We start from the raw sequence: 19,257 nt of genomic DNA, 5'->3' as shown, positions 1-19,257 counted from the left end.
TTTTTTGTAAATTGTATCCAAAGTTTGAGAGGATAAAATATTAAACTTCCATCTACTATGTGTAATGATAACGTCCTGCACTTCAGAGATCTATATAACAAACTTTTACATAACAGCTTGAAATTAGTGACTTTGTCAAACAGCTTCGGCACTAAACTAATATCTAGAAAACTTTGGTTCTATATCTCCTTCGTAAACTAGTGCAATCAGAAAAGTGGTTCATAATTAAAGATCAACAACTTGTTACAAATTTTTTATTATTTTTTTTTAACAAAACTTTTTAGCGACATGGCAAAACATCAATCACATTTTTTTTTATTATTATCTACTAAGGCTAAACATATTAATTGTTCAGAATTTAGGTGTCACTTCATTTTTTGTCAACAAGGGGAAAATACTGCCACTTTATCTCCTGGAACATTCAAAATGAAGATAACTGCAAGGAAATTATAACCATTAAAAGCAAAACATAAAGAAAAGGTAGTGGAAGAATATTTTGAGTATAAGAAGATAAAGTTTGGGAAGCTGAAAATTTCCCCTACTTAGACTGTTGGGCACAGCTATATCATGAAACGTGCTGCTATTTATCAGCTTAAAAAGTTTGAGTATTTCCTTCAGATAGAAAAATCTAGGGTGGTGCTATATTTTTTCTTTCTTTTTTTTTTTTTCTTTTCTTTTTTAACCTGTGGCTTGAAAGAAAGCAACAGTGAGAATGAATTTCATGCTCGTAGACACTTTTAAGACTACATTTAGCTGCAGTCACATTAGCTTAGATAATGGGAGAATTTTTCTTCATTGAAAATGCTCCCTGTCGCTTAAGAAGAACTCACTGAGGCAGCCTGCCATCTAGCTTTTTCACAGCAAAATAGGCTTGCAGACTGCAGATGAGAGACTCGGGAGCAGAGACAATTTTAACTTAGCCATCCCTAATTTATCTCAAGCTTTTTCAATTCATCTTCACTGCTCTATGCACACTGGAACACCAGATTGTCAACCCCTGGGAACAGAATGCAACCAGGGATCTAGAGAGCTGTCACATCCTGAGAAATATTTAAATTGTGCTGATTTTCTTCTGGAGTGCTGAGCAGAGGGAATGAAACTCTCCATCAAGTCATAGCTTTGCGGGCAATAGATCAGAGGATACTGCCAGTTTTTCTAATGGATTATTGTTATCGGGCAGGTTCTTCCTGAAGGTATGTAGTTACTCTCTCAATTCATTACTCCCACTATTTATCAGGTAATGATCTAATGAACTAGTAATCCAGATACATTAAGAAAAATGTTAACTAAGTAATCTGTATTGATTGAATGATGGCACTTTATTGCAGCATGTTTGCAGGTAAAATACTCTGATCTACTTACTGTAGATGTGTTGTACCTACTGCCAAGTGCTTTGTCAGCATTCCCCCCCCAGCAAAAAACAACCCCTAACCTTTAACCAAAAAAAGCAAAAATCCATTGTGCTGCATATAACATTGCCACAAGTTGATTCTGACTGTCCAGAGAATGTTGTTTTTCTGAAACAATAATGAAGAGCAAAATCATACTTCTCATTTTAAATTTGTTATAGGTGAGTATTTATTTTGCAAAATATTTTCCAAACGTGCGTATGGGCAGAACTCCCCTTAAAGTACTACAAATTAATTGTGGAGTTAGATATTTTCTTGTTTGCTATGATGTTCCTCCCTTTCACATGGGAAGTTAGGATTTTTAATTCTGAAAATCTCTGATGTTAGATATGTAACAGAAGCCTGTTGTTGCATCTGTACTGCCAGACTCCAGGAGCTTCTTAGTAAAGCATAAGGATTATATACCACAACAGGGGTTTTAGAAACAAAATCTGTAAAGAAGAATTTCTTGCCTTTAAAACTTCTGTGTTTAAATAGGAGTTACAGCATCTGTCTCATAATCTGGAATGCTTACTGCATGTCTGTAGCTTGTGAGGCAGGCTGACCTAAAAATGAAAGATCTCTAAATTGCAGAAGCAGTCAGACATTTTTGAACTATTCCAAGCGCGGGAGTTGCTGCAGATATGGAAAAAGCACTGCCACATTCAAGTTAAAGTCCTGGCCTTGTTTCATTCTGAGTTGGCACTCTACCTGAGTACAAGCTCTGATACTTGAACACAAAAAGACGCATGCAGGGCTAAGCAAGAGTTAAGCCCTTAAAAAAAGAAAAAAAACCCAAAAATCTTACCTGCAACTTCTTGTCCAGTGCACTTGCTGGGCTGCTGTCATGTTACCACGAGTAAATGATAAATGAGCTTGTGTATGGTGTACTTGATAGTGCAGTGGATATGCTGAACTGGATATTTAGTCACAAGTGACAGATGTTTGTCATACTTTTTCATGTACTGTTGAAGGAAAGCAATAAGATAGTAATAGGTGACAAAGATAGGGGCAGAAGGAGATTTCAGAAACTCATAAGGGTTAAAAAATGGTAAGTCTGAGATAAGAGCATTTTTCAGTGTGTTTAACTTCCTCTATTTATGGAATATAATATTTTCAAGGTATTAATAATAAATTACAGCAGTATATGTTGCTCCTGTATGCAACACCTGAAAGTTCCTTTCCTCTAGAGCCTTGCAAAGGCTGAAGAAAAAGAAGAGAGATTGATTCTGTCCCATTTCCAACGAACTCTGTTAAAGTACTTCCTTTCCTATGTAGGACCTCAGAAAGACTGAGGCAAAGAGGCTTTCATTAAACTCTCCCTAGAGGCTCCTACCATCAGCAAGCTATTTTTTAAACGAAGTATGCACACTAACTGTGTTTTTTTCCAAACTCCCAAGCTTCTTGTTTAAATATATAGAGCCCTCTTAAAATACTTCTGGATACACGTGGATATTTCAGCATTTTGTGCAATCACTTACGGATGTCACAACCCAAGATGGTATACGGGCATTTCTTATTATAGGCTGCTTGTATGAAAACCCTAACTTTTCCAGATCAGATTCCATTTGTCTCCTTTGGGTCCAATCGTATGTTTCCTTTTAAATGTTGGGTTACTTAAAACACTACCTAATTAAATATAATTGTTTCTGATATATGGCATTGGGGAGTAACCAATAGCAACATAACAATATCTTTGATTATCTTTTCTTCCACGTAAGATGAAACAAAACACATTAAAAAAAGATTTTAATGGGAGGGTAATATTAAATAATAGGAAATAAATGAAGATTAATATCTTTATGTTCTAGCTTTACCTTCACATTGTTATTTTGCTTTTTATCTACCATGCTGTGGAGTAATAGCTATGCCCCCTTCTCTTGATAGAGATCTATGGTGTGCCCACATGTTATGCCATTTTCATCTGGAACTTTCTGCTGCCTTCTGAAATCCTTTTAGGCTGTTTGTGTAAATAACCGTATTACAAAATGTGGTATAGCATAAACAGATGAAACTGCTCCAGGAAGGAAGAAAGCTTAAGCACAAATTGTTTGTTATGGTGTTAAATCCAACCTCTTTAAAGTGTAGTCTTCTGCCTGGCCTGGTTCTGCTGGTACTCCTGTTCCACTTTTAGTTTGCTATTCTTTCTTCTGTCCTATGTTAACAATTTCCTAAAAAAAAGAGGAAGGAAAAGAAATTTAGTTTTCCACAGAAATTTACAGCAGTACAGCAAAATGACCTGTCTTGTTTATGTTCTTCAGCAGTCCTTAGCCACTTACCTCCTGTGCTCCACTTTGCTTGAGTAAGTAAGCTTAAGTGTTGACTGTATTCCTTCCTTGATATCTTCTTAGGTTCCACTCCTTTCTGTTCTGCTGTGTGCTAGACAAATCATAAAATCAGAAGATCAGTTTTGACCTTTTTCTGCAATGCTCTTGGTTTTCACTTGTGCTTATTTAACAGCTGTTTGAAGTTGGAGTTTATTCTTCCAGAGTGAGCCTCTAGAAGGTACAGATACTATGTGGAACTTGGTGCAAAAAAGGCACCTTCTTACTCTGTTATAGTCTTCTTCCTTCTTACTTGCTTTATATTGGGGTAACTATCCTAATTCTATATTGTGGATATAAATAACATCTCTTATGGACTTTTTTGGGGAAAAAAAAAAATCATGACTGTTTGCCATTATCTGTTCTTTGACCTCTAACAGGTAAATACTGGAAAAAGTGCTTAGAAAAAGAAGAGCCTAAGGGCCTGGGTAATGGTAGGATTTGCAAAACAAGAATGAATATTTTCAGGCAAAACCTGGATATTTCTAACATGAGGATGTGCTATGACCTCATTTGTTTCTTCCCTTTATATGTCTTTCTAGGTTTTAGGACCAACTTGTCACTATTTACAACATTTATGAAGTGTACTCTTTTGTTTCAGGTGTATCTTTTATATAGCCCATTAGCTACACAACACATTTGATTGTGTAATAGTTCTGCTAAGACTTAAGTAGGTCTAATGACATATGGCAAATCCGTGTTTTCACACACATAATTTCACAATTTTGAGTGAGCAAGAGTGAAAAGATGGTTTCCCCTGAGAATCATAGCTGATTATTGTAAAGCACATCAAGAAATAGGGGTGGAAAGAACATAGAAAGCTAGTTCATGTTTACAAAGCTGTCTTATTTTGGTTGAAATGCTTCAGCACATTCTCCAACTGTTATCCAGCTTCTTAAACCGTGGGAAACCCTGCCTAGCTACAGGTACAAGTCCAAGTCCTCACATAAGTCTTGTGTTGTATCTTTCAACCCCTTATTTCAGTTATGCAGAATATCTCAAATTTTAGTAGACACTGATATTTAAGCAACTGAGTAGATATTTGTTAACATTTTCATGAAAAAAAAAAAGAAGATAAATAAGTAGCAGATTTCCCTTCTCCTGCCTTACTCTGTCCCCATCTCTTAAGATGATTCACATCAAGTAATAACACAATTCTGATTACTTATATCCTCCTAATAGACAAAGTTTACAGTCCAAAGTAGCTGGTGTTCCTGTTGAAAGGTACATAGCTCACAAAAATATCGACAAGTCAATGATTAAATGAATTAATATTGGCTTCAGGGAAATATCTTTCAGATTATGTATTTTTAATATAATTTTCTAAAAGTGGATCTGAATTCCTTTGTTCTATGACTGACCTTAGTTTGATATATTTTGAGCAAAGCATTTTGGTTTTAAAATCTTCCAAAGATTTGGGGTTTTTTGTTGGTGTTCCCTGCCTCATTTCACACCCCCGAAATCATATGAAATCACATTTGAAAACCTGCAATAACTACCCCTATTGCCTTTCTGGAAAGCCCTAATTTTAGAGGAAGAATACTTAAACGCTTGTCAGCATATGGTTCAAGGATTATTTTAACTAAAGTTTTTGTTGTAGATTTTAGTCTTCTTCGTCTTTTCTATGCAGTAGAAAGTAAGCATACCTCAAAAAATAAGAATGTTATACGCTTAATCTTTTCTTTTTATTTTCCCTTTCTTTTTTATATTGCTGAGAGTGGAAGTTATTCTGAAACATCCAGGATTGGTCTCTTCTTCTTGCCAATAAATACATAGGGTTCTCTGCAGTAGGCTTTTTCAGGTGCAATTAAAAATTTGGTTTGTTTACGGAGCTTCAATGTTGCTTTTCTATCTTAATGCAGTCATTAAAATCGCTGTCTCACGTAGAGAGATAAATAACATTCCTGAAGAAATTATAGTAATATATCTTGTTCTGAGTGTCATTTAATATCCAGTTTACCTCTTTCTTGCACTGCTGGAAGTCACTGCACTGAAGCCAACAGAATAAATGAGAGTGGAATCAGGCTCAGTATGTTTAAGTATCCCTGTTTGCCCCTACACGCCAATCAGCATGAAGTTCCTGTCTTAAACTCTGTCTATTAATAAGGCTTTGAAATGTAGATTATTTGTTTGGACATAAAACTGCTTCTGCTTTGCTCTTCCAGCTGCTGCTGAAGACTAGCAACACTTTTCAACTGTCCATAGCTTCTCAAATTTTGAAAGCTGCTTCATCAGAATTTAAGGCAGATGAACAAATTCTGTTGCAAAGAATTTTAAAGAATTCCTTGATGCCCCAAATAATCATTATTTTAAGGGTATGAAATATATGTATGTTATATGGTTATTAACTGGGATACACTTCTAAGATGTGTTGTCGTTACACACACGTCTATTTAAAAAAAAAAAAAAAATCAAGTTCTAATTTGACTACTTTTTCAGTAGCAATTAACATGAAGAGACCTTGGCAAGCATGCATATTTTCACATGAATGAAGAAGCATTTCTAATTTGTGTTTTCAAACGTGTAGAACATTACTGTATAAGTAATGTTGGAAGAGTTCTCTATAAAATCAAAGTACACTCTGAATCAAGGAGGAGTTAACTGTCTCTAGTTAAGCTTTACCTCCTTTCTCCACTGTTTCCTCTTATCCTTTTTGCTCAACTTTCATTTGGCAGGTTGAGCTTTTCTTGTACTGTATGACAAAAGTGAGAGAAACTCAAATTTAAGAGGTTCTACTTTATAAGGCTGTTATTTTTGAAGAAATGTGGGGACCAGTATGCTTTCTCCAGCTGTTTGTTCATATACAGGGTAGGAGTGAAAGGGGTTAATAAGCTATTTTATCTATCTTCTACTTGTGAAGTCATGAAGAAAACAGACACTGCCAAACTGAACAGATAAAAAAACCAGTCAGACTCCCAAAATATTTAGATACTCTAAGAAAAATATTTTGGTCTGTGTTCTGTATTCCCAAGATCATTAATAGATCTGTTGCAATTAATGTAGTGCAGTCGCTGAAACTTAGGGATGATTTTTAGCTCTTTGAAACCACTGAAATATCATTCCTGTATCTGACTTTCCTTGCTTAGCAGTTGATTCAGTCCTTTTCCACTCCCTCCTATGTACAAGCTGATAGTCTCCTTCTTGCTGTAATCTATGTTAAACATCATATAATATGTTTTACTATTGTTCCTTGTAGGAATTGAGGGTGTACATGAGTATGATACAACAGCTGAGCCACTTTAGCATCTTGCCAACACTGAAGGGATGCCATGCTATGTCCTTCCCTCTTCTGGAGAGGCTTTTCAGCAGCTTTGACACTGGAGCTTGCCAAACCCTTTCATGAGTCACTCTAAGCATAAGCCTGATAGAAAGTTAACTCAGCAGAAAAAATGCATAATTTTCCAATAATTTAGTAATTTGAATCATGTCAGCTAAGGACCTGATGAATCTGGGATGTGAATCACATCAGCAAAAGACCAAGGAGACTGAGGCTGTTAGAGGAATGGGGTAGAAGGAAGGGTTTCCTCCTTTTTGCTGCGGTAAACTGTTAGATTACAACATCCATAACATTTAACCTCGCCTTAAAACTGCCTTGTGCTCTTTGTATGTCTCCCTTACTCCTGTCAAAAAGTGTCAGTGGAGGAAAAACGAGATCTCTGCTCACTTTCAGAGAAGGTCTTATTGCTCTGGTGTGTGCCTCCCTGGGGAAAAGCAGCCTGGCAGCCGAACAGGGAGATTGAAACCACTTAGAGCTTTGGAGTTTCCCTTGCCATCAAAACACCTGCTGCAACACTAGCCAAAATGGTAAGTCAGTAAGGATCACTAAGAATCACCTGTATAGTTTATCAGATCTAGTCAAACAAGACCCAAACCTGATCACTTGTATAAAAATGAGAAAATATTCTTACATACTCAGTAGTGAATTTTTAAGATTTTCTTTTGGTTTTTTTGGTTTTTTTTCTTGATGCAAGTTGTTTTCCAAAAACTTTTTGGTTTCTTTGCTTGCTTTTTGTAGTTTTGGGTCTATCAGTCCTGTGTCCCCCCTTGCTTCAAAGTCTGGGGGTTTGTTTTTTCTTTGTTTCTGGCTGCCACTGCAATGCTGAAGATTAAAGGGACTGGTCATGCTATGCTAAGTATCTGGTAAATCTGAAATGGGCAATGCTTTAAGTGTTTCCAAGTTTTTACTGTGTGTTTTGCTACATCTTAATCTTCAGCTTGATCAGGACCATCTTTTTTTCCATGTATTCAGACAAAACATAACTCTTGAGTGGAACTGCTACCTAATACAGTAAAATAGAATCACAGAATGGTTGAGGTGGGAAGGGACCTCTGCAGGTCATCTGGTCCAACCATCCTGCTCAAGCAGGGTCACCTAGAGATGGTTGTCCAGCACCACGTCCTGTCAGCTTCTGAATATCTCCAGGGATGGAGACTCCACAACCGCTCTGGGCAGCCTGTGCCAGTGCTGAGCTACCCTCACAGTAAAAAAGTGTTTCCTGATGTTCAGAGGGAACCTCCTGCGCTTGGGTTAGTGCTCATTGCCTCTGGTCCTGTCACTGGGCACCACTGAAAAGAGCTGGGCTTCATTATCTTTGCACCATCCCTTCAGGTATTTGTACACATTGATAAGATCCCCCTGAGGCTTCTCTTCTCCAGGCTAAACAGTCCCAGCTCTCTCAGGCTTTTCTCATGGGAGACATGGTGATAGGAGAGGTGCTCCAGTCCCTTCATCATCTTTGTAGCCCTTCATTGGACTCTTTCCAGTTTGTTGGTGTCTCTCTTTTACTGGGGAAGCTAGAACTGGACAAAGCACTCTAGATGTGGCCTTACCAGTGCTGAGTAGAGGGGAGGGATCACGTCCCTCAACCTGCTGGCAACGCTTAACCCAGGAGCCACCTTTGCAGCGAAGGCACCTTACTGGCTCATGATCAATTTGGCGTCCACCAAGACTCCCTGGTCCTTTTCTATCAAGCTGCTTTCCAGCTGGGTGGCTCCTAGCATATATCATCGCATGGGGTTGTGCTTCCCCAGCGTCATGATTTAAGCCTAGCCAGCAGCTAAGCACCACACAGCCGCTCACTCACTTCCCTCCACACCCAGTGGGATGGGGGAGGGAATCAGGAAAAAAAAAAAAAGTAAAACTCGTGGGTTGAGATAAAAACAGTTTAATAGAACAAAAAAGAAGAAACTAATAATGATAGTACTAACAATACTAAAATGACAATAATGATAGTAAAAGGATTGGACTATACAAAACAAGTGATGCACAATGAAATTGCTCACCACCCACTGACTGACGCCCGGTTAGTTGCTGAGCAGCAAGCCCTCCCTGACCAACCACCCCCAGTTTGTATACTGGGCATGACGTCACATGGTATGGAATACCCCTTTGGCCAGTTTGGGTCAGCTGCCCTGGCTGTGTCCCCTCCCAACTCCTTGTGCCCCTCCAGCCGTCTTGCTGGCTGGGCATGAGAAGCTGAAAAATCCTTGACTTAGTCTAAACATTCCTTAGCAACAACAGAAAACATCAGTGTGTTATCAACATTCTTCTCATCCTGAACCCAAAACACAGCACTATACCAGAGGAAGAAAATTAACTCTATCCCAGCTGAAACCAGGACACACAGGTACATGACTTTGCACTTCATGCTGAAACAAATAATATATTGCTTAAAAAGCTTATAAAATCTGTTTTTTTTTTATCTATCTCAAATTGTTTTGGGGATCCCAGGCAACATTATTTATTTTCTTTTCTTAAAAAAGAATTCTTCATTGCAGTTAGAACTAGGATTTTAAGTCAGAAAATCAAACCGAATGACTCCTAGCTACTCTGTAGAAGTATGATGTCACCAGTGGACACCAACAATGTTCTCAGGGTTCAGTTCTAGGGCCAGTTCTGTTCACTACACTTATCAATGATCTGGGTGCAGTAGTTGAATGCATTGGCAAGCGTGATGATGATACCAAACTGGGAGGTGCTGTTGACTCTTCAGGGACAAGAGGCCTTGCAGAGGGATCTAGATAGATGGGAGCACTGGGCCATGATTAATGGGATGGAATTTAATGAGCCCAAATGCCGGATTCTGCACCTGGGACAGAGTAAGGCTGGGCACAAGTATGAATGTGGAGAGGAGAGGCTGAAGAGCAGCCCTGCAGAAGGGGATCTGGGGGTGCTGGTCGACAGCAGGCTCAACAGGAGCCAGCAGTGTGCCCTGGCAGCCGAGAGGGCAAACCCCATCCTGGGGGGCATCAAACACAGCATGACCAGCTGGTCAAGAGAGGGGATCATCCCGCTGTATTCAGCGTTGGTGCGGTCTCACCCCGAGTACTGTGTGCAGTTCTGGGTCCCAGGATTTAAGAAGGATGTTCAGGTCCTTGAATGCGTCCAGAGGAGGGCAAGAAAGCTGGTGGCAGGGCTGGAAGGCATGTCCTGTGAGGAGCGGCTGAGGGCTTTGGGTTTGTCTAGTTTGGAGAAAAGGAGGCTGAGGGGCGACCTCATTGCTCTCTGCAGCTTCCCGAGGAGGGGACGTGGGGAGGGAGGTGCTGAGCTCTTCTCCCTGGGGTCCAGGGATGGGACACATGGGAAGGGTTCAAACCTGCACCAGGGGAGGTTTAGGCTGGACACTAGGAAGCTTTTCTTTACAGAGAAAGAAGCCTGACGGTGTTTAAGAGGCATTTGGACAATGTCCTTAAGAACACACTTTAGCTTTTGGTCAGCCCAGAATTGGTCAGACAGTTGGACTAGGTGATTGTTGTAGGTTAACATTTTGGATTCTACCACACTTTAAAAACCAGCTATAGATGGAATATACTGAAGGAAAGGAGGAAGCAAGATTGAAGGTACTGCTGTATGCAGCTGTCAGTCTGTCTTGGATGACTGGTTGGTCTGCTATGTTAAACTTAATGTATTCTCCTATTTCTCCACTAGTTAGAAAAAATATGTTATTATTTTATTGGTTTAGATCCTTAATTTGAGTGCTTGCAAGTCTTGAGTATTGGGCAAAGGAGACTTGATGTTTCAGTTTTCCAGGTTTCTGGGTAAGAAAGAAAGCTGATATACAGATATATTGTAAATATATGTAGTTGAAACTCAGCATTAAATGAGGAGCCACTGACTGCAAATGGGTCATTCCCCAAACTGTTTGTTTACCTTTTTTTCTGAATACAATTACTGTGATACCTTAGGGGGGAAAAATTCAGTGATTTATAATTGGAATAGATCTTATTCATTAAAGGGTGCCTTTACTGAAAGTGAAATTAAGTGTATGAGCCAGAATGTCTGCAACAAGTTTAAAGCATCTCGTGCTTCCTAAACCAAGTGAATCATATTTCAAGACCACAGAGGACAAAAGGCTATACATATATGTAGATATGTATACATATATGAGACATTATTATTGTTATTATGTTAACAATATGTATTGTTAATTGTTATTGTTAGTATTGTCTAAATCCTACTAGAAAAGTTTTTAAAAAATCAAAATTAGGCATTTTGGAATTAGGCATGATGGAAAAAGCAAGAAATAGTAACTCCTTGCACACTTAATAGTAACACTAGCTGCAGGCATCTAGTATATTTGAAACCTATCTGCACTGAATGGTGCTTGTGATGAGATTATTCTACTTTTCCTGTAGTGGCCAAAAATAACATAATATTTAGTATATGGTATTACATGCTATTTCATGTTGCTTACATAGATGGATCCAGCCTCCTCAGAACAAACATAAACCACAACATACTTTCTTTTTAAGTGATAATACATATGTAGATAAGCTGAAGGACACTTTAGTCCAAAACAAATGTTTCATTTTCTCTGGACATCTCTATATTGGTCACTGCCAGAAATGTTTAAATAGCATACAATTTTATTTTGTTCTTATGATGTCTTTGTATATTTTAATAGTATTACTCTGCCATCATCAGCTTTCACTTTACTACTTGCAAATGCAATTACAAACTATGTATGACAATCATAACTTTCTATGAAGGTACCAAGTGGAACTTAATCATATACAAATCCATATCATTCCATTGGTTGCTTTCTTTAGTTTACTATTATTAGAAGAAACAAAACATCAGGAACAAAAGCTGAGTTCTGAGTTGAACTTGAAATTACCTGGGACATAAAAGCGACAATGACATATTTATTCATATTCATTTTGAGTAAATATTGGTAGACAACCATGTTTACAGAAAGAGTTTAAATTCCATACCAAAAGCATCTCCACACATCTGAAATGAAACAGGAAGTATAAAAGAAGAGATGGATAGAAACCCAGATAAACACGTAAGCTAAAATGTTGAACACATGGCAACATTCACTGTAGTTCATTATTTCATAATGGAACATTTTATTTTCATTAGAAAATTAGTTTGAAGGTCCACAACATTCTTCCATATACAATTACAAAAACCTCTGTCTTCTATATTCTTTGCATATAAACATTAAGGAACCTATGTGAAACATAAGGCACTCTACTTATCAATTAAAATACTGGTTAGCAGTGTTCTGCTTAGTGTTCTTAGACTTAGAGGTAACTGGTTTGTATATTGGATGGTTAAAAAAGAACTTCTTTTACCTCTCAGAGATCTCTAGTATGGTTTATAAAAGAGTACAAACAGATTATTTGTAAACTCATGAATTATGCTTATCTGCCTGAATAATAATTTTTCTCAAAAGTGGTGATATGCTTCACTGTAGATTTTTGGGAGCGAGGAATAAGACCCAGATATAATTTTCTGGATAACAATGTTTGCCTTTCCATAGAAGCCCTCTTTGGCAAAAGACAGGATGAAAGAATTTCTTAAATACAGAAAGATATGTACCTTTTAGTGTAGAATTAATAAAATTCTCTGCCTGTTTTCCCTTCTCCTCCATACCCCCATTTCTTCCTTAGGCCATAACTCAACAACAGATATTATGTCAAAAATGCTGGGCTAAGCATCCTCTTTCCTCTCTAAATTCTTTCCCGACACTGCACCTCATTGATATGGCAGAAAGGGATGTGCAGCTGGCTACACGGCTAACTAAACTGGTAAATAGCAAATAAAAAGTGCCTTTCTAAAATATTTTCCATTCCCATTTAAGCCATCTAATTGGAGAAGCTCATGGGATAATTGTTTTGGAAACTTAGGCTGCTTAATTAGCCTGTCTATTCACCACTCTTTTTCTCTCACCATAGCGGAAGTTTAAAGGGGCACTGACTGAAAGCCCCGTCACCTTTGTAAGGGTTTCTCCTGTTGAATGCAAGGGCAAGTTGGCAGAAACAACAGCAAGACATCACACTTGAGTTTTTAATGTAGTACAGCGTAACCAGGAGCAACCTCATTGTAGTAGCATGGAGGTCAGTGCGGACATTCTCCAGAAGCTGGGTAGATTACCGTTCAAATTTGTGTGGAGGAGTTCCATGTCACAGCTCAAATTGCTACTAGTTACCAAAACTAGTTCAAGTACCTCTGTTCTGCATTGGAGTCTCACTGTAGACATACATTTAGTGTTGCACCTCCTTGATGCTGCAGCACTGTTGTTGGACCCTTGCTCTCCGGATGAATCCTTAGAACATGAGTGGTGAGACTTTGCAAAGATGACCTGCAGCTTGCTTAGTGCTGTATTTGCTGTATGGAGACAGGGACTAGTATTCTGGTCACTCCTGCCAGATTTACTATACGGATTACTACTGTAATCGACTGGTATATTTTTATTGAGCAAAATTCACTTTAAGTTTCTTGCCCTGAAAACACTCTGTTCATACCACAATCTTTCATGAATATTTCTTATTCAATAGGAGTTTGATCACTGAAGCAGTAGGTTAACTCATGGATTTAATGAAGACCACTGCTGCTTAAAAACCAAGTTGCATGTTTTAGTAACACGTATATTTATCAACTGAGGTATGTACTGTTCCCAGACTGTTGATGGGTATAGTGAGTATTTTAATGAAATGAGTTTGTATAATGTGTAAAGAATGCTAGCATGGTACTGTTTAATCAACTACCAGAGAAGACAACAAAAATATCCTCTTCCTGTAGATACTTATCCCAATTACTCCACATGCTGCTGTTGGAGCAGATGATGGATATTCAATAATAAGTAGGTGCTGTGGTGTGTATGCTGAAATATTACTTCATTACTTAAAGAATGTGGTTATAGAACTGATATATTGCATTACTTTGTCATATTGTGTCAAGTTGAATTGACTTACAATGTGAACTATGTAACATGATGTGATTCCCTGTAATTTGCCATAATTTGATATAATATAATTTAGCAGGTCAGAAATGTAAAACAAACAAAACTTTGTCCATGATGAAATTTATGGTACTCATTTAGGCAATTGTGAAAAGAATTTTTGCCAGAAAATAGAATGGAAATATATTTCACATGATGAGTATTTCCCTAGAAATATTCCCTATACAACACAGTAGAATTGTTTAAGCCAAAGAAATTTTGGAGCTGATTAATACTTAGTCTCACTGAGAGTGGGTCTAAGGAATACCTTGAACGGATGCCATTTTCCTCAAAAGCCATCAGAATACAACACACTAGCCTAGGATCTGGCTTTACAGTAACAGTTAGGATCTGGCTTTACAGTAACAGTTTACACAGTGCACATCAACTTCAGTTCTGAAACCATTAACATAGGTATGTTAATGATCAAGCTTAGGCAGAAAAAATATTGTTACATGTAGGAGTTGGTGGACTCATAGCTTTGTATCTGATCATTAAGTCAAGACATTTATGTATAACATGGAATCTGTGTCAGCTGGAATTGACAAGTGTCAGGCAAGTGTCACCTGCATTATGAAAAGGTGATTGACAGAAAGTTCATTACTTGATTAGGGGCTTAATTGTTTTGCTTAGTCAAAGTAACCCCCTCTTATCAGCCTCAGGCCCTCACTGGGGCGTAAAGCCCCAGGAACTACAGAGAAATATGAAGAACAAGGTGAATGACACAGTAAAAAAGATAAAGATACTCCATTTGTTATACAACAATTTTTAAATTTTTTTTTTAGGCTACCTATATAAATGGGAGAAAAACAATGCTCCAAATAAAGCAGGAGAAAATCATACATGTTATTTCAAGCAATCTTTGGCAAAATTACTTTACTAAGCTATGGGTATATGAAATAATCTAAAATTGAAATTCATGCTGAGCTTTGAGATGCAGCAATCTTCTAACCTTCCTACAACACAAATCTTCATAATGGCCAATCACAGAGTAATATAAGAAAAAACCCCAAATACTATCAATCCGTGGTAAGGTTGTGTTTATAAACCTGTACTGTAAATGTTTATTCTTTATTTGAGATGTAAAAATGAAAAATCTAACTTTACAAACTTTTCATATAACAAATTGTTAAAAAGTACTGAGATCTTTGATACCCACTGCTTTTGATATATTTCACTGTATTTTATAGGAAAGAGTTTCTGGAAGAAGCAAAAAATTTCAGAAACTCTTTTTTATATATATATATGCAGATGTATTTTGATTCTTCTATCTGTTCAATTAAGTAATTTCTGATAATTCAATGACTTAAGAAAGAAGATAGATTAAAGCAAGTTTTGGATCTTTATCAGCCCACAGACTGTCTTACTTATTTGGTAAGAGCTAATGCCACAGTAGGCAAGAACCAGCTCTGATTTTTAAGAATATCTATATCTAGGAAGCTGATAATTTTGAAACTTCATATGTCTCCTTTTAAAACTTCATATGTCTCCTTGTATGTTGTACAAAACTGAATCAGTCACATAGTCTGACAACAGCATCTTCTAATTAATGATATGTGGGGGGTACGTGAAGAAAATGGGCATCCTGGTTACCTGTATCTTCTTCCAGAGCTTTTTGTAGGACTGGTGGCTCAATCACTTTAGTTTAGCTATAGCATGGCCCTGCTCTGACTGGGGAGGTTAAGTCAAATGTCCTTCAGGTATCCTTCCCACCTAAATTAATCTATGGTCCTGTGAGTCTATGCAATAAAATTATTTGAGCATGCACAGAGGTTTGAAAGAGTACATACACAAAGAAGCAGTATTGCAGAACCACAGGAGGACTTCAGCAGATCATCTGGTCCAACCCTCGTGCTCAAAGGAGGGTCAGCTAGAGCAGGTTAGGCACGGCTGTATCCAGCTGGGTTTTGAACATCTCCAGGGATGGGGATGCCACAAAATCTATGGCAAATCTGCTCCTGTGTTTGATCACCCTCACAGTGAAAAAGTCCTGTCTTATGTTTAAGAGGAATTTCCTGTATTTCAGCCTGTGCCCATTGCCTCTCGTCCAGTTACTAGATTACACTGAGAAGAGTCCGGCTCTGTCTTTACACCCCTCTTAAACATAGATAAGATCCCCCCTCAGACCTTTCTTCTCCAGGCTGAACAGACCCAGGTCTCTCAGACTCTCTTCATATGAAAGATTGTTCAAAGCCTTAGTTATCTTTGTGGGCTGTTGCTGGACTTGCTCCAGTAAGTCGATGTCTCTCTTGGACTGGGGAAGCCAGAACTTACACGATCTGCTTGTGTAGTGTATACTATATATGTAGAATTATCATAGTCTTATTACTTCATTACTTCCTTTATAAAGCGACAAAATAATTTTTATGTAACCCAATACATGAATATCCCATCTTCCTTTTAGTTACTTTTGCCCAAACTCCTACCAAAAGTATGAACGCAGGTACTAAATTATGTGCCACTGCAAAGGTAACCACCATGGGTTTTGGGAATATCCTGTTCTTTAATGGCCACCTAACCTGTTGAGTTATTTGGGCACTCTGGGGCAGAGAAGAGCCAGAATCTTCTCTGTGCTGTAAATGTGCATATGTACAGTGAGTTTTTTCTCTGGCAAACAGTCCCCAAATAAGAAGGGTCATGTCAGTGAGTGTCTGTCTCCAGGGCAGTGACTCACAAAGCCTATTATTGGGGTTTTATGCGTGGGTTACCTACCTTTAGCAATTAGGCATTTCGCATTCTAATCAAATTCTAACATAGAAAGTCTCACTAGGGAACAAATTTCCAAGTTGCTTGTTTAAATTCATGGATATATTTATGTATCAGCTCATAATGATAGGGGTGGAACATTCTCACACTTAACAAAAAAGATGCTAGGCTTTTTATTATTATTATTTTAATAAGAAGATAGAGTTGTATCTTCATTGTCTGAAATTTACCCATCTTTTCTCAGTCAGGTTTTTCCATCCATAACAGTATGTCAGATCTCTTAGTGAATTCATTTAAGCTAGTAAACTCACTTGGAAATTTTATAGAATGATTGCTATTTTTCTCTGGTCTCAGCCTTGCATAATCTAAACCTGTGACTGTTGCAAAGGAGTTCTGCACCTGGTTTTTTTCCCTGAAGTTGTTTCTTTTTTTTTAACTTAATGTGAAAAATTATTTTTGTGTAGTATTTGAGCTTGTTCTGAAGGAAAAATTGTTTCCATTTAAAATTATATCAGTAGTAGAAAAGCTGTTAAACTCTGTTAGAAATGTATCAGATGAATACATTTTTTTCAGTCTTACTGTACTGTTACACTGCTAATGTCTGTATACCTTAGAAAATATTTTCTTCCCAGAATGACTTCTATTAATTTGGATACAGCTCAAGAATCTTATGAATGTAAATTCTTATCACCTCCTGGTTTCACAATAGTTTCCAGGATTTTTTATTACTATTACTGAGCTTTTGAGAAAATGAGAATCCAATATTAATGTTATGCCTAAATTGATGTTATTTGCACATTTGTCCTAGTTGCTTCAATAATAGGAATTTCATTATTTTAAACAATTCCTGAGTTTTTAAGGGACAGTATATCAGTAAGCCTATTATTTTTGGTGATGGCTAACTTTTTAAGACTCTTTCAGAGCTTGTAAATATTAACATGATTCATAGATTCAGTTTTCATTAACTAACCGCATACTATACTACAAGACAGAGCTGACCATGAAAATAAATCAAGGCCTGAAGAAGGAAAAACCAAAATTATAGCAATGTTGCAGCCTAAAATAATTCTACCAGTATTGTACTGATCCGTTACATTTTTATGCTTCAGTTAAGTTTAGAGACAATTCTATAACATGAAATTGTACATAATGTCTGTGTTCCTACTTAGCAGAATCACAATGGTAGTAGCACTTAGGTTACATTTTGAAGTATTTCTGCTCATTCAATATCCTAAAATGTAAATACTTAAGTAGAAAAAGCAAAAATGGCATGTTATCAATTATTCTGCGATGCTAACAGATGGTCTAACTGCCCAGCCTGTTCATCCCCAGTTTGTTGCATACGTGCTTTTTGGTTAAAAGGATGTAGCCAAGCAGGAAAGAGGAAGGTTCCCTGATAATGTTACTGTGACTGATGCACTTCAAACAGGAGTAATTTTTTGTACAGGGGAAGGTTCTCCTTCCTGGACAATTCACAACACTTAGCTCAGAAGAGCTTCTGGAGTGTAATGTGAGACAGACAGATCTGAAAATGCCAACAAGAAAGCCTGCAAAATGGATATAGCTGGGAGGTTCCTGAAAGGAGCAGAGTAGTTTTTCAGCTAGTGAGCCACAGAGAGGAGAAACTCTTTTTGTGGGACTCCTAGGGGATAACATGGAAACTTTCTTCCCTGTAAATCAAACTTAGTTGCTGGAATGGAAAGAAAGAATCAAGGGGAGGACATTTCTTCCTCCAAAATGTTGGAGAGTGTAGAATTACTTCTCAGGTATTTTATTTAACGTCTCATCCAGGAGATCTAAGTTTATAAATTTATTTTCTTCAACATCAGTTTTTTTCTGTGGTTTGATAAAACCTAACTGCAAAGCTTACAAACCTTTTATTGTCTTTTATCAAGCTTCTATCAAGAAAAAAAGAGGCAGTAGCGTGAATATGCTTATCACAAGCTTGTGGCTGACTCATAATCCCATCACAAATGCATGCAAAATTATCTTTTATAGACTATTTGTTCAGTGCTACTCAGGAAAGATGAAACTGTGAATGCATGTTTACATGGAACAGAATTTTAAGCAGTGCATGAACAGGGAACATTCTCTTGTCCTGTAAAGCTATCTGAAAAATTAAGTAACTGTTCTTTTCTACACTCAAATAAGATAAAGATCTTGGTTATGGTAAGAGGACTCCTTCAAAAGTCTTCCAGTTGATGTGTCTTTAATCTGAACCATACAAAGAATTGGAGACTTTTGTTCAAAGCCTTGTTAGTTAAGAACCTCCCCATAGCGTTTCCAGGATTCACACCGAGGTGTGAATATTGGCTCCGAGAGTAAAGTGCCTCTGCTTCAAGATGAATAAGAATCCTACATTTGTTATAAATTTAGTCTTGCTCCAAAAACTAATGGAAGGAACAGGGACCAAAACATGAGTGTTTTGAGTTTGTGCTGTTAGATACTTTTTAAAAGGTAACATAGATGGATAAGGGAACATTAAAATGACGTTGTGGCAAGTTTGTGCACATGCTTCAGCAAACAACAGTGACAAAACCTTTGCCACTGAAAGAAAATCAGAGTATTTCAGGACCAAAATGCTACCAAATCAGTACTTTTTTGTGCATA

The 19,257-nt window shown here is 37.5% G+C and overlaps 1 protein-coding gene across 2 annotated transcripts in view; it reads left to right on the top strand.

Annotated features, from left to right (window-relative positions):
- The first annotated feature begins 914 nt into the window (after nt 1-914).
- MGAT4C (MGAT4 family member C) overlaps nt 915-19,257 on the top strand; it is a 402,472-nt gene continuing 384,129 nt past the window's right edge. For both annotated transcript variants that reach the window (XM_049792434.1, XM_049792433.1), the window contains exon 1: nt 915-1,193. The gene's annotated coding sequence lies outside the window, so the exon portion shown is untranslated. The remainder of the gene's footprint in view (nt 1,194-19,257) is intronic.

The sequence above is a fragment of the Accipiter gentilis genome, chromosome 34, assembly GCF_929443795.1.
Source record: "Accipiter gentilis chromosome 34, bAccGen1.1, whole genome shotgun sequence".
Classification (NCBI taxonomy): Eukaryota; Metazoa; Chordata; class Aves; order Accipitriformes; family Accipitridae; genus Astur; species Astur gentilis.
This window is presented reverse-complemented; position numbering and strand designations above follow the sequence as displayed.